The sequence below is a fragment of the Thermobia domestica genome, chromosome 15 (genome assembly GCF_964235325.1).
Source record: "Thermobia domestica chromosome 15, izTheDome1.hap1.1, whole genome shotgun sequence".
NCBI lineage: Eukaryota > Metazoa > Arthropoda > Insecta > Zygentoma > Lepismatidae > Thermobia > Thermobia domestica.
The window spans coordinates 117,546,902-117,563,994 of record NC_137468.1 but is presented as its reverse complement, the minus strand read 5'-3'; positions in this window follow the sequence as shown (position 1 = coordinate 117,563,994).

Here is a 17,093-nt window from a genome sequence, read left to right as displayed (position 1 = left end):
GATCCGAAAATTGCTTCTGATGAATCTAACGTCAGTGGTGTGGCTGAGATGCAACTGGAAACTTCAGGTAACAATTAATTTTGTATCAACAATATATTTTTCTTTTTTTTTTTTTACTTCTAGTACTTTTATTTTAAGTTTTAAGACTTTTATGGGCGGTTTAACGGGTTTCTTATTTAAAAATGAAACAAAGCAAATTATTAGATTATTAGCAATGGTTTATATATGTTTATATATATATTTTTTTTTCAACAATTTAAATTGTTTATTATTTTTTACATACTAATAAAATCTATTTATCTTTTTTTTAGAATATATACACATTTATTTCAATGTTTCAATATACTACACAATCAGAAATATTCTTTTTCATTATATTATGAAAATTTTATTTCGTACCACTTCCCTACCACAGTTCTAAATGTTCTTTGAAACTTTACAACTTGGCATAACTTGTATGAACAGATCAGGCGAGAAACGCAAGGTATGGCAGTCGCTCGTGTAACTAACGAAGTGCGATACTTATAACGTTAGTGCTGAACGTCAAGATCTGGGACAATTCGATCTCACTTTGTTTGTATGTATGTATGTACCACGCTACAGGGTGCAATATTCAGTCTTTTAACATTAATTTTTGAGGATAGAGACACGAGACGTCGGAATTTGCTGTATAGATTTTGACTGCGATCCCACGTAAAATTTCAAAATTAGTGGGTCGGATCCCACTTTAAACAAAAAGCCCTGTCTCATATAGCCTTGCTACTGATGCAAGTTGTAATCAATCAAACTAAACAAACTAATTTTATATGTTTCGACCAAACTTGGATTGCAGGATAAATTTGGCTCCAACTCAACACTTAGAGCACAAGGGATCCAAGTTCATTTCCAGAAAGTTTCATAGGACTAGAGTTTCATAGGACAACCGCTAGACAAGGGCGTTGACGGAATGGGGAGGAGGCTAATTTTCCCTTCCCCCTCCTTGCTCATACATTTAAGATATTAGAATTATACTTGTATTGTGAATGTTGCAGCGTTGGAATGATTAACAAGTCAAGCTCCGAATGTCATAGTCAATGATGCATAATTACGTTACATAAATGCAGAATGTGTCCAAAAGAATACATCGACGTAAAATGTCATATTTTCACAACCATGAATCCTAGATGAAAGAAAGAAAAACTACATGAAAAAAAGGAATCTAGAATTTTGTATGATTGCCGCTAGATAGGGGCGTTCGTTTAGAAGTCATCCGTCTTCTACCCTGAATTTCAGATTTTTGGGTCAGTAATGCAGATTTAGAAATATTTTGCTTTGCAAAGTCCAACATTTAAAAATGAAGTCCTTGCACCGAATAAATACGGATTTTGATCATTGGCCGTAAGGAGCTATAGGCCTATATTGCTTTCTTGTATATATTTTTTTTTACCCAAGGATTTCAAAGGTGGCTCTACTTTCGAGTTTCGGGCCTGCTTAAACTTCAGCAAATTGGACCTAAGCAACTTCCCAGTTTTAATCATCTGTATGTTCTTCGTATTTATTCGGTGTAATTACCTCAAGCATATTCTTTTGGACTTTGCTCATCAAAAGATTTCTAAAACTGTCTTACTGTCCCCAAAATCTGAAATGTAGGGTGTGGATGAGGGCGGTTGCTCTCCTGTTCCACTGACGCCCCTACTAGCGGCTGTCATATGAAACTATCCCACGCCTTTTCGCATGGTTTTAGTTACATTTGTTTCGGACTCTTGACTGCGAAGTATTATTTTTTGAAATAGAATTCATTTGCTGAAGAAAACTGAAATTTATTGGAAATGGATTTGGATCTATTGTGCTCTGAACGCCCCAAATATTACCTTTCGTCAATAAATTTTTGACTCAAAAAACAACCAATTACAGACTTGCAGAAAATATAAAGTTAGCACAATATGAAGTGTGCTTCAAATATTACTTTTCGAAAACGTAGCCCTATTATTATAAAATAATTTTATTAGCATCAGTATTATGAAATAGTAATCAAATTTTGCAACAAAAATCTCACCCGCCTCCACGAAACGCTAGCTTAGCCCCTAAAGGCATAATTACAAAACTTTTAGAAGCGGTAACTCGAAATGATTTTCTTTATGGTTAAAATAACCGCACAACTGCATTGCTGGTAAAATTCTAGCCCTCATGTAACATGACACCATTTGTATTTGAAATTTCGAATACTAAGCAAAGATGTTCACCATGATGCTTGATAGCACCATCTGATGTCAGACCACTTCCAAGTTTCATCATTCTCTCTCAACCCGTTCTCAACGCACAAGAATGGTGAGGACTTTTGTTTTGCCATGTATATTGATAGATTGTGTGAAACCTCTATAGTTGGTAAATTTTAAAATCTACCTTAAAAGCTTACTATATCCAAGAAAATACTTATGAGAGTCACTGGCAAAAGGGTGTAATAAAAGGGGTCGCTATATGAAATAAGTTGAGAATTACTAATCTATACTGTAATATTTTGTACCCAACACTGTGCAGTCTTAGAGAATAAAATAAATGAAAAGATCGGTTGAAAGAGCAAAAAGGCTTAATAAATACGTGATTACACGATTTTGAAATATGTTTAAAATCATGTTTTAAACTGTTCAAAATGTTTAAAACATGTATTTTTTCGTGTGTGTTTTAAAACATCTTTAAAACATTTTAAACACCTTTCTCATGTTTTAAACACGCGTTTTGTTCTTTTTTTAAAAAGAAAAACTATTTTTAACAACCCTGCTAACTTCTGACCAAGTTGGAAAATTAGAATGCGTTGTTGCCAATATTTACTTAAAAGACTGCCGTTACTTTCAATTGACATTTGGATTAGCATTTTCTTACTTACCCAGTTGCTGTGATTTTAAATTTCTTTATGAACTTGGCAATTGGCACAATTGAATGTTTATATAATTAATCTAGTTTTAAGTAGGTGGGAATTTGTCGCCAGATACAAAATTTCTCATCCTACGGACTCGCGCCTCACAAGCCTACTAACATACCAAACTTCCTAGTTTTTATTCCGATTTCAATTACGGTACCTAAAATGTGAGATTTTATACATCCAAAAAGTCTATTTAAATAACACAGTTATTTGTCTCTTTAAAGCTGCTAAAAATGGAAAATATTCACTTTTGGAAATTTTCTATACAGTCCCAGGAGGCTAAAAACTTTGCCAAATTTAATCGTTGTAGTTCTACTGGAAGTGCCTATACTGTAAAAAATCGTTGTATTATTTCAACGACATGTCTATATGTTAACATGATTGTGTTAAAATATAACACAAACAAGTGGTTTGAACAACTCACTCTCCGTTTGGAGTTGTGTGTAAAGTGTCGCTAGTTGAAATGACACACAGCCTGTGTGTTACATTAACACAAGTGTAGAATCTTCAGTGTTGTTTTCTGCGTGATTGCCAAATATGTTGGGCATCTAATTATAAAGGCTTATGAACTGAAGCTACAGGCAAACACAGTAGAAAGAAATACGTAAACAAATCCAAGTATACGCAAAATTTCAAAATACAAACCGCGCGATGTGTTTTCAATTGTTTTACAAAATGTTTCTGAAGAAACCCTAACAGCACAAGATGTGCTAGGCATGTGCCGTTTAGGTGTTCTAAATTCATCTCCTACATTTGATGCATTTATTGCTTCTTTTTCTAAGCGGTTGTGTACTAGAAGCAACAAACGCATCAACTTTATTAGATGGCAACTGGCGCCGATCATTTGAAAGTGAATATGGAAGAACTATAAAATAAAGTAAATAGACAGTCGTCATTTTGTTATAAAATTAGGTCTACATGGCGAGCAGATTTTATCCCGAACGGTTATCGTCGAATATACGCGGGTTAAAGGAGTACTCTGATTAGCCAAATTCAAAAGACCTCAAGAATTTATCCCTCTACAAGCGACGGTTTCTTCATCTCCTCCGTGGCCAAGTCGGAAGAGCACGCGGCTAGTAAGTGAAAGGTTGGTGGTTCCTGCCCCTCCCTTCTACAATTTTTCGGTGATTTGGTGAATTCAGAAGAGGCCGGATATAGCTTAAAGATGAAGAGAGAGCTGGACGTCCGGCAACAGCTGTGTCAGATGAAAACATTGCCGATGTGAAACAAATGATTCGAGAAAATCCTCGAACAACTTTCAAGGATATTGAATCTACAGTGAACGTTGGATCGCCAGCAGTATCAAAAATTCTTCATGATCATCTTCGGCTCAGGAAGGTTTAATCTCGTTGGGTGCCTCACACTTTGACTGAACAGCAGAAACGCATGCGTGTGGAATGGTGTGAAGAAATGCTTGCAAGATTTGATGGAGGCAATTCTCGACACGTCTCTGACATTGTTACTGGTTATAAGACTTGGATCTATGAATTTGACCCTGAAAATATACGCCAGTCTACAGTTTGGATATTTCCAGACGAAAATCCATCCAAGAAAGTGAAGCGACCGCGAAGTGGGGGAAGAAGATGGTAGCAACTTTCTTCTCCAAACCTGGCCATGTTGCAACTGTTCAGCGGCATACCACTGTTTGCCTAACAAAAGTGTTCCAGAAGCTTCGGGAACGGCGTCCAAGAACTGAATTGCGTGGGATCCTGCTTCATCATGAAAACGCGTCCGCACACACGGCCAACATCACAATTCAGTTTTTAGAATCTACGGAGGTCAAACTTATGACTCATCCGCCGTATAGCTTTGACCTGGCCCCTTGTGATTTTTTATGTTCCCCTAGGATCAAAGATCGCATGCGTGGGAACAGATTTTGCAGCACTGAAAAAGCTGTAGTGGCATACGAAAATGAACTTTCAACACTTGAAGAAAAAGACTGGCAACACTACTTCCAAAAGTGGTTTTCGAGGATGAAAAATTGTATACAGTGTAATGGTGAATACTTTGAGAAAATGTAAGTGTTAACAAATGTCCGGCCTCTTGATTTTAAGTATGTAAGTTATTTTACATCTCAAAACTTTAGTAGTGACCCTCATACATTAGAGTGGTCCGAAAAAATATTTTTTTTCTTTGTTTGAAACGCTATATCGCGGAAAACTTGCCCCTATGGTAGATAAATAAGTTGCAAAAGAGATATGTCTTTTTGTTTACGTCTGGCGGTAGCGTAACGACCCGAAACCATGAAAAAAATATACGATTTTCGTAACTTTTCCAATACATGGAGAAAATTCAGATGATAACTTCTATAACAAGTTTCTATAGTCATATTTCAATAGAAAAAATTATAGAAAAGATAAATAAATGTATAAGGAATACATTTTGCAATTTATTAGCAGCGTATTACACTTATAAAAACACTTAAACAAGACAAATTTCCATTGTAATAGACATTTTTCCTGATTGTGTAAAAATTAAGTTTCTAATGAAATACAGTCTTTTACTTGTCTTTAGTTTCTTTTGTTAGTTTAAAAAATGATTTGCTTGAAAACTTGGCATTAAATATCTTATAAAACCATCCCTGGAATTGAAACCGACGACTTTTTGTGACGCCTCAGTTACCAGCTTCACGCATCGTTCTAATGCTTTGGTGTGACACAGGAATTTATCAAAGTTCCACTGAGCCGCAGTTTCACCTGATTGGACCTTAGACCAAATCTCGTGATCGGTAAAGTTATTAATGGAAACTGCAACCCTATTGTTACTGTTGAAAGTATTTGTTAAATTTGATGAAATGTGTTAAATGCATATAGACCTTCGAAATAGATGTGAAGAAATTTATGAAGATAATTATTAAAATCATTACGACATATATATCGTTGTTGTTTTCACGAACTGGCGAATTTAGTCTCTCCAAACTTTCAGGAAACGGTGATTGTGAAAAAACGCATATTTTGAGTTTGTGCTACGAAAACTCGTAGATACATGTGTACTATTAGTGAGCGAAAACTTAGACCCGAAGTCTGCTTCGTGTTTGAGATATTAGCAATATTATATTGGCGAATACTGAGAAAATGAAAACCACAATTTCACGAACTGGCGAATGCAAACTCTTCTCTTCGTTAAACGTATAAAGAGCAATCATGGTCGCATTTACGAAAGTAAATGAATCAAACTGTAGCAAAAATAACTTTTCCTAATTTTTACTTTATTCTTCTTACTTGCAATCAAAAGTTTTTGTTTCACTATGCTCGCCATGGCTTGTTACAAAATGAAAATGTTTCTTATCTTATGATAACATTTTGTTTCTCTGTACTTTACCGTTTTCAAAAACATAGCATATACCTATCCCCATATAGACCCATTCTTTCGTAAATTTAAGGTGAGTATACGCTGGAAAATTTTAGGCGGGTATACCTTCGTTTCAATGTTTTTTTTATATAAATTTTAACAAATTTTAATTTTGAATCTTCTTTAAAAAAAACATTTAATTTGTTCCAAATTTACGGTTTTGTTTCTAAAATAATAATGAAGTTACAGAGAATGATTCGTTTTATTTTTAAAATAATCATTGGTGTAATAATTTTTAAAAGAATCAATTTTGGTACGTAATACTGATATTCAAACAATAAGAACATCATTTAAACGAATTTTCTATATTTTTTTGTTCAAACTTACTTTTCTAGCGTTCGATCCCAGTTCGCGCCGTATGAACTTTGTGGTGGACAAACACCGCGCTCGTGGGTATTCTCGTGGTTCTACCGTTTCCTCCCACTTTCTTCATTCCACCATTTCATTCAGTTCTCATCATTATCGTCTCCTTTAGCCTAACCGGTGTAACAGTGAGATGTAAAACTTAGAGATTTCATTTCATTTTTACTTTTCTAGAGATTGGTATAGTTACAGGTTGTGAGGAACGCATGCGCATGAGGGCTACGCAAAGAAAAGCCCACAGCAGCACAACAGCATTATGCACCTATCTCTACGCATATGTCTGTGCAAGTACAATGTGTAATTCCTGTATCTGTGTAATATCTCTTACTTCAACTACCCATTACTGAAGCCAATAATCTTGCTAAATAAATTATTACTAGGAATTATTGTAACATTAGTCTTTTATTATTATTATTTTCCAACTTTTGCATTTTTTCGCCTGTTTATTAAACTTAGGTACAACGTGCACCCCTAGGCCCGAGCCTAGTGGGCCTAGTGGTAAATCCGGGCCTGATTATACCAGTATGTTGTTTAGTCAAGTTTGAACCATTCGAGATCGTCAACCAAATTTCGGGTAATATTGATCTGTACGATATTTAATTATCCTCTAAATGTCTTCCTCTCATCCAATATTCCGCAACCGGTGTGTCGAGCCACACTAAAGGTTTGACGCTAACTTTTACCTACTTTTGGAAATTCATTGTCAAGTTATTATTATTATATCGCAGTTTGAACTAAATACAAGCCTTTCATTTCAATTTGCTTGTATTGTACAATTATCATTATAGAAAAATTTGCACTTTAATTTTGTACTATTTAACTAACTTCATTTTACACTGTATTTATTTCCTTCTTTTCAAAATCAGTAAATCCAAAGATTAGTGTTCAGAATGTTGCAACAAAAACTATAATAGTGGGATCGTACCCTAGAACCTCACTAGATATGCCGTGACACTTTTATTCAAGAATATTTTCCTATGTAGAAAAATGAAAGGAAACGGCATTTTCATTTAAAACTTCCTAGAACAGCATTTTCATGAGAGACAATTTCCAAAAATTTCCGAGGAAGGACCCCCAAACTTCCCGGTTGTGCACTCTGAATTAGAACGCCCTTGGCACTCCTGGTCTTGAATAATTTTCGGGTGCCGCGAGTAAGAAAACCGTAGAGAGATAAATAATAATAATAATAATAATAATAATAATAATAATAATAATAATAATAATAATAATAATATACATAGGCGTAGCCAGAAATATTGGATAGAAGAGGATATATTTCCATATTAATTTTAATAATATCAACTTCTTTCTTTTGTGTTAAGTAGAATACATGTTCACTTCTTTCTCTGTCATTGTGGCTCTGAACACAACATATATACCTCTTCTTTTGCACCTTCAGGCTTCAAATTCAAGATCCCGTTTCCGTCTCCCCGTTATCTGTAAATTTCTCTGGATTGCGTCTGTTTGTTATAGTTTGCCTTTTTCACATGATATAATAGTATTTGAAGTTATGCCCATCCCCTACCTAAAAGATCATGAAGCACAGTGAGCAACATAATATCTCTTTCTGGTAAACCATGGAAACGTAGATTTTCAATCGTACATCTCACTTGGTCTCTCTTCTAATGCAGTTTTGGTGTGGTGCTTCATTTTCTTTCAGCTTCGTTCGCTCTGCACGATTAGATTGACACTCTAATCACTAGAAATGACATACGGCTATGTTTCATTTAAGTAAAATATTCCTTCGTCTCATTGCCCCCTCTGGATAGGTATGTACTCTACCATTCACCTCTGGGATGAATTGTCATACTTGACATTAAACCTCCACCACAGAGATTTTCAATTCCAAGATTTAAGAAAGCTGATAGCTTTTCCATTTTAATAGTACATGAAAAGCTCAATGGGAGGGACTACAACCTGTAACCACCCCCGCTTTGAATATATATATATATATATATATATATATATATATATATATATATATATATATATATATATATATATATATATATATATATATATAGGTAGGTAGATATAGATATATAGTAGAATATTCAAGTATAGCATATTCAAGAATTATATATGCTACTATATATTCATAATATTTAAAGGAAAGGAACGGGGTCATTCCTTTATTTAAATGATCAGAGCACCACCAATAATTTTGGCAAGTCGGTGCCAATGATATATATATTGTGGTTGTTTTCACGAACTGGTGCGAGCGGTTCCACACTTTCACGAACTGGCGAATGTGCAAAAATATGGATCTGAGAAAATCGAAGTTAAAAGATTGATAACTTCATTCCTTGGCGTATCTATGTAAAACTTTTCATAAATGAAAAATATTACTAGAGATCAATGAATGACATCTTAAAATACAGTTCATAGCATATTTGCTTTATAATTTAGATTGTAAGCTGAAATTTATTGCTTTTAGTCTATTCGTCGGTTCGTGAAATTTGTTTTTACAAATTTGCCAGTTGATCGTTTGGCAGCTTTTCATAATCTACAATAGCGAATTCGTATTTTCCGTAATTCGTAGGACACTAATAACGTAAATTTCGAACAGTACAACAACAATCATAGGCGTCCGCAACGTGGGTGCCATGGGTGCCTTGGCACCCCCATTAGACAAACTTTTTTTATGTAGAATTATTACAAACTGAGAAGAGATTACGCGTAAATTATTTCCCGTCTGCATGTGTGCCGTTCGTCGCCGACGCAGCGTCGGGTGCAAGGACGCTATATTTTCTTAGGGTAAAGGGGGGGAGGACGACATTCCATATGGTGGTACTTTAAATCTGGCACCCACACTCCAAATGTCCTGCGCAGCGCACGCTAGTGACAACAATTGTTTCAATTCAAGTGCCTACGCTACTACTGTACACTATTAATATATACAAGCAGGTTTTGAGTAGCGTTATTAGCATCAGAAAATGAAAATACTGGACGCATTTACTGAAAGTAGCATACACACCAATATGTAAAGTTTCGTGAAACATCCTTAAAATTGAAAACTAATTTATAATTACACACATTTACAAGGGAAATAAGGATAACAATATTCACTTACATTCATTGAGTGGACCCGATTTGAGTAGTTGCTAACGCTTTCGGCTCTGGTGCGAGTGGTTCCGGTTTCCATTCTCGGTGGGGCCACTCGGTCGAAAAGGTGTAACAGGAGAGAGGAAAGCCCAAGTTTTCCTGGGTTTTAATTACTCACACCAGGGAAATGCCGGGATGGTACCTAATAGAGATCCTAGGACACCTCCTTCCCGAATTATGTGTTCCTAGCTACGTCATTTCTTGCACATGTCGGAAGGAAATAAATAAAATGAAGTTAGTTAAATAGTACAAAATTAAAGCGCAAATTTTTGTATAATGATAATTGTACAATACAAGCAAATTGAAATGAAAGGCTTGTATTTAGTTCAAATTGCGATAAAATAATAATAACTTGACAATGAATTTCCAAAAGTAGGTAAAAGTTAGCGTCAAACCTTTAGTGTGGCGCGACACACCGGTTGCGGAATATTGGATGAGAGGAAGACATTTAGAGGATAATTAAATATCGTACAGATCAATATTACCCGAAATTTGGTTGACGATCTCGAATTTGTTAAAATTTATATATAAAAAAAAAAACATTGAAACGAAGGTATACCCGCCTAAAATTTTCCAGCGTATACTCACCTTAAATTTACGAAAGAATGGGTCTATATGGGGATAGGTATATGCTATGTTTTTGAAAACGGTAAAGTACAGAGAAACAAAATGTTATCATAAGATAAGAAACATTTTCATTTTGTAACAAGCCATGGCGAGCATAGTGAAACAAAAACTTTTGATTGCAAGTAAGAAGAATAAAGTAAAAATTAGGAAAAGTTATTTTTGCTACAGTTTGATTCATTTACTTTCGTAAATGCGACCATGATTGCTCTTTATACGTTTAACGAAGAGAAGAGTTTGCATTCGCCAGTTCGTGAAATTGTGGTTTTCATTTTCTCAGTATTCGCCAATATAATATTGCTAATATCTCAAACACGAAGCAGACTTCGGGTCTAAGTTTTCGCTCACTAATAGTACACATGTATCTACGAGTTTTCGTAGCACAAACTCAAAATATGCGTTTTTTCACAATCACCGTTTCCTGAAAGTTTGGAGAGACTAAATTCGCCAGTTCGTGAAAACAACAACGATATATATGTCGTAATGATTTTAATAATTATCTTCATAAATTTCTTCACATCTATTTCGAAGGTCTATATGCATTTAACACATTTCATCAAATTTAACAAATACTTTCAACAGTAACAATAGGGTTGCAGTTTCCATTAATAACTTTACCGATCACGAGATTTGGTCTAAGGTCCAATCAGGTGAAACTGCGGCTCAGTGGAACTTTGATAAATTCCTGTGTCACACCAAAGCATTAGAACGATGCGTGAAGCTGGTAACTGAGGCGTCACAAAAAGTCGTCGGTTTCAATTCCAGGGATGGTTTTATAAGATATTTAATGCCAAGTTTTCAAGCAAATCATTTTTTAAACTAACAAAAGAAACTAAAGACAAGTAAGGACTGTATTTTATTAGAAACTTAAGTTTTACACAATCAGGAAAAATGTCTATTTCAATGGAAATTTGTCTTGCTTAAGTGTTTTTATAAGTGTAATACGCTGCTAATAAATTGCAAAATGTATTCCTTATACATTTATTTATCTTTTCTATAATTTTTTCTATTGAAATATGACTATAGGAAATTGTTATAGAAGTTATCTAAATTTTCTCCATGTATTGGAAAAGTTACGAAAATCGTATATTTTTTTCATGGTTTAGGGTCGTTACGCTACCGCCAGACGTAAACAAAAAGACATATTTCTTTTGCAATTTATTTATCTACCATAGGGGCAAGTTTTCCGCGATATAGCGTTTCAAACAAAGAAAAAAATATTTTTTCGGACCACTCTAATATATGAGGGTCACTACTAAAGTTTTGAGATGTGAAATAACTTACATACCTAAAATCAATTTAACACTTACATTTTCTCAAAGTATTCTCCATTACACTGTATACAATTTTTCATCCTCGAAAACCACTTTTGGAACCGGTGTTGCCAGTCTTTTTCTTCAAGTGTTGAAAGTTCATTCTCGTATGCCACTACAGCTTCTTCAGGGCTGCAAAATCTGTTCCCACGCATGCGATCTTTGATCCTAGGGGAACATAAAAAATCACAAGGGGCCAGGTCAAAGCTATACGGCGGATGAGTCATAAGTTTGACCTCCGTAGATTCTAAAAACTGAATTGTGATGTTGGCCTTGTGTGCGGACGCGTTTTTATGATGAAGCAGGATCCCACGCAATTCAGTTCTTGGACGCCGTTCCCGAAGCTTCTGGAACACTTTTGTTAGGCAAACAGTGGTGTGCCACTGAACAGTAACAGTCCTTTGTTCTTCAAGTGGAACAGTTGCAACATGGCCAGATGTGGAGAAGAAAGTTGCGACCATCTTCTTCCCCCACTTCGGGGTTTGCTTCACTTTCTTGGGTGGATTTTCGTCTGGAAATATCCAAACTGTAGACTGGCGTATATTTTCAGGGTCAAATTCATAGATCCAAGTCTTATAACCAGTAACAATGTCAGAGACGTGTCGAGAATTGCCTCCATCAAATATTGCAAGCATTTCTTCACACCATTTCACACGCATGCGTTTCTGCTGTTCAGTCAAAGTGTGAGGCACCCAACGAGATTAAACCTTCCTGAGCCGAAGATGATCATGAAGAATTTTTGATACTGCTGGCGATCCAACGTTCACTGTAGATTCAATATCCTTGAAAGTTGTTCGAGGATTTTCTCGAATCATTTGTTTCACATCGGCAATGTTTTCATCTGACACAGCTGTTGCCGGACGTCCAGCTCTCTCTTCATCTTTAAGCTATGTCCGGCCTCTTCTGAATTCACCAAACCACCGAAAAATTGTAGAAGGGAGGGGCAGGAACCACCAACCTTTCACTTACTAGCCGCGTGCTCTTCCGACTTGGCCACGGAGGAGATGAAGAAACCGTCGCTTGTAGAGGGATAAATTCTTGAGGTCTTTTGAATTTGGCTAATCAGAGTACTCCTTTAACCCGCGTATATTCGACGATAACCGTTCGGGATAAAATCTGCTCGCCATGTAGACCTATTTTTTTTTATAACAAAATGACGACTGTCTATTTACTTTATTTTATAGTTCTTCCATATTCACTTTCAAATGATCGTCGCCAGTTGCCATCTAATAAAGTTGATACATTTGTTGCTTCTAGTACACAACCGCTTAGAAAAAGAAGCAATAAATGCATCAAACGTAGGAGATGAATTTAGAACACCTAAATGGCACATGCCTAGTACATCTTGTGCTGTTAGGGTTTCTTCAGAAACATTTTGTAAAACAATTGAAAACACATCGCGCGGTTTGTATTTTGAAATTTTGCGTATACTTGGATTTGTTTAAGTATTTCTTTCTACTGTGTTTGCCTGTAGCTTCAGTTCATAAGCCTTTATAATTAGATGCCCAACATATTTGGCAATCACGCAGAAAACAACACTGAAGATTCTACACTTGTGTTAATGTAACACACAGGCTGTGTGTCATTTCAACTAGCGACACTTTACACACAACTCCAAACGGAGAGTGAGTTGTTCTAACCACTTGTTTGTGTTATATTTTAACACAATCATGTTAACATATAGACATGTCGTTGAAATAATACAACGATTTTTTACAGTATAGGCACTTCCAGTAGAACTACAACGATTAAATTTGGCAAAGTTTTTAGCCTCCTGGGACTGTATAGAAAATTTCCAAAAGTGAATATTTTCCATTTTTAGCAGCTTTAAAGAGACAAATAACTGTGTTATTTAAATAGACTTTTTGGATGTATAAAATCTCACATTTTAGGTACCGTAATTGAAATCGGAATAAAAACTAGGAAGTTTGGTATGTTAGTAGGCTTGTGAGGCGCGAGTCCGTAGGATGAGAAATTTTGTATCTGGCGACAAATTCCCACCTACTTAAAACTAGATTAATTATATAAACATTCAATTGTGCCAATTGCCAAGTTCATAAAGAAATTTAAAATCACAGCAACTGGGTAAGTAAGAAAATGCTAATCCAAATGTCAATTGAAAGTAACGGCAGTCTTTTAAGTAAATATTGGCAACAACGCATTCTAATTTTCCAACTTGGTCAGAAGTTAGCAGGGTTGTTAAAAATAGTTTTTCTTTTTAAAAAAAGAACAAAACGCGTGTTTAAAACATGAGAAAGGTGTTTAAAATGTTTTAAAGATGTTTTAAAACACACACGAAAAAATACATGTTTTAAACATTTTGAACAGTTTAAAACATGATTTTAAACATATTTCAAAATCGTGTAATCACGTATTTATTAAGCCTTTTTGCTCTTTCAACCGATCTTTTCATTTATTTTATTCTCTAAGACTGCACAGTGTTGGGTACAAAATATTACAGTATAGATTAGTAATTCTCAACTTATTTCATATAGCCACCCCTTTTATTACATCCTTTTGCCAGTGACTCTCATAAGTATTTTCTTGGATATAGTAAGCTTTTAAGGTAGATTTTAAAATTTACCAACTATAGAGGTTTCACACAATCTATCAATATACATGGCAAAACAAAAGTCCTCACCATTCTTGTGCGTTGAGAACGGGTTGAGAGAGAATGATGAAACTTGGAAGTGGTCTGACACATCAGATGGTGCTATCAAGCATCATGGCGAACATCTTTGCTTAGTATTCGAAATTTCAAATACAAATGGTGTCATGTTACATGAGGGCTAGAATTTTACCAGCAATGCAGTTGTGCGGTTATTTTAACCATAAAGAAAATCATTTCGAGTTACCGCTTCTAAAAGTTTTGTAATTATGCCTTTAGGGGCTAAGCTAGCGTTTCGTGGAGGCGGGTGAGATTTTTGTTGCAAAATTTGATTACTATTTCATAACACTGATGCTAATAAAATTATTTTATAATAATAGGGCTATGTTTTCGAAAAGTAATATTTGAAGCACACTTCATATTGTGCTAACTTTATATTTTCTGCAAGTCTGTAATTGGTTGTTTTTTGAGTCAAAAATTTATTGACGAAAGGTAATATTTGGGGCGTTCAGAGCACAATAGATCCAAATCCATTTCCAATAAATTTCAGTTTTCTTCAGCAAATGAATTCTATTTCAAAAAATAATACTTCGCAGTCAAGAGTCCAAAATAAATGTAACTAAAACCATGCGAAAAGGCGTGGGATAGTTTCATATGACAGCCGCTAGTAGGGGCGTCAGTAGAACAGGAGAGCAATCGCCCTCATCCACACCCTGCATTTCAGATCTTGGGGACAGTAAGACAATTTTAGTAATCTTTTGATAAGCAAAGTCCAACAGAATAAGCTAGAGGTAATTACACCGAATAAATACGAAGAACATACAGATGATTAAAACTGGGAAGTTGCTTAGGTCCAATTTGCTGAAGTTTAAGCAGGCCCGAAACTCGAAATTACCCACCTTTGAAATCCTTGGGTAAAAAAAAAAAATATACAAGAAAGCAATATAGGCCTATAGCTCCTTACGGCCAATGATCAAAATCCGTATTTATTCGGTGCAAGGACTTCAATTTTTAAATGTTGGACTTTGCTAAGCAAAATATTTCTAAATCTGCATTACTGACCCAAAAATCTGAAATTCAGGGTAGAAGACGGATGACTTCTAAACGAACGCCTTTATCTAGCGGCAATCATACAAAATTCTAGATTCCTTTTTTTCATGTAGTTTTTCTTTCTTTCATCTCGGATTCGTGGTTGTGAAAATATGACATTTTACGTCGATGTATTCTTTTGGACACATTCTGCATTTATGTAACGTAATTATGCATCATTGACTACGACATTCGGAGCTTGACTTGTTAATCATTCCAACGCTGCAACATACACAATATAAGTATAATGCTAATATCTTAAATGTATGAGCAAGGAGGGGTAAGTGAAAATTAGCCCTCCTCCCCATTCCGTCAACGCCCTTGTCTAGCGGTTGTCCTATGAAACTCTAGTCCACACGCTTTCCCGTCGTTTTTGTTTCATTTATTTCATACCCTATGCTACGAAGATATTACGTTTGCTGAGCAAAAGTGAACCTTTCTGGAAATGAACTTGGATTCCTTGTGCTCTAAATGTTGAGTTGGAGCCAAATTTATCCTGCAATCCAAGTTTGTTCGAAACATATAAAATTAGTTTGTTTAGTTTGATTGATTACAACTTGCATCAGTAGCAAGGCTATATGAGACAGGGCTTTTTGTTTAAAGTGGGATCCGACCCACTAATTTTGAAATTTTACGTGGGATCGCAGTCAAAATCTATACAGCAAATTCCGACGTCTCGTGTCTCTATCCTCAAAAATTAATGTTAAAAGACTGAATATTGCACCCTGCAGCGTGGTACATACATACAAACAAACAAAGTGAGATCGATTTGTCCCAGACGTTGACGTTCAGCACTAACGTTATAATAAGTATCACACTTCGTTAGTTACACGATCGACTGCCATACCTTGCGTTTCTCGCCTGATCTGTTCATACAAGTTATGCCAAGTTGTAAAGTTTCAAAGAACATTTAGAACTGTGGTAGGGAAGTGGTACGAAATAAAATTTTCATAATATAATGAGAAAGATATTGTTGATACAAAATTAATTGTTACCTGAAGTTTCCAGTTGCATCTCAGCCACACCACTGACGTTAGATTCATCAGAAGCAATTTTCGGATCAACAGTTTTACCATTTCTTTGGGTTTCCATTTTTTAACAAGCATTGCATTTTTCATAATGATTTTCGTTCTTGGAACTAAACCACCCATTTCTTTCTTACACGTTTTGCAACAAACTCGTTTGATCGTTTACTTACCTGATTGAGTTTGAGTTACTCTAATAAATTTGTACCAAATCATGTCCTTCTTTTCTTCCCGTATAACCCATGTTAAACGATTCCATGTTGTACGGAGACAGAACTAACATGCACTGTACAAACGAATGCTTGCGATATTTTAATTTCAGAACCTCAACGTCGCAATGAATACAACACAACAATTTGTTTCCGTGATAATTATTTTATTTATTTTTTAATATCAGTTCTATAAGTAGTCCAACCTTCGACTACGACACTTTCTTGCAAGTTAACGGAGAAGCATTTAAAGAATACAATATACGTTAAAAATAAGGGGGAAAGAGACAAAATAAGTTGTAGATCACCACATTGACCTGCTGTAGCCACGAGAAATCAAACCATTCACATGGGAAGAAAATAGTCTTCTGATTGGGGAGCACTTTTCGACAGTTCTCTTGCTCTGGAAGGTTTTTTTTTTTTTTTTTTTTTTTTTACAAACATAAAATAAAATGCAAATAAACATATGTTTAAGACAAGTCTTCAAAATACACGTGTTTAAAACAA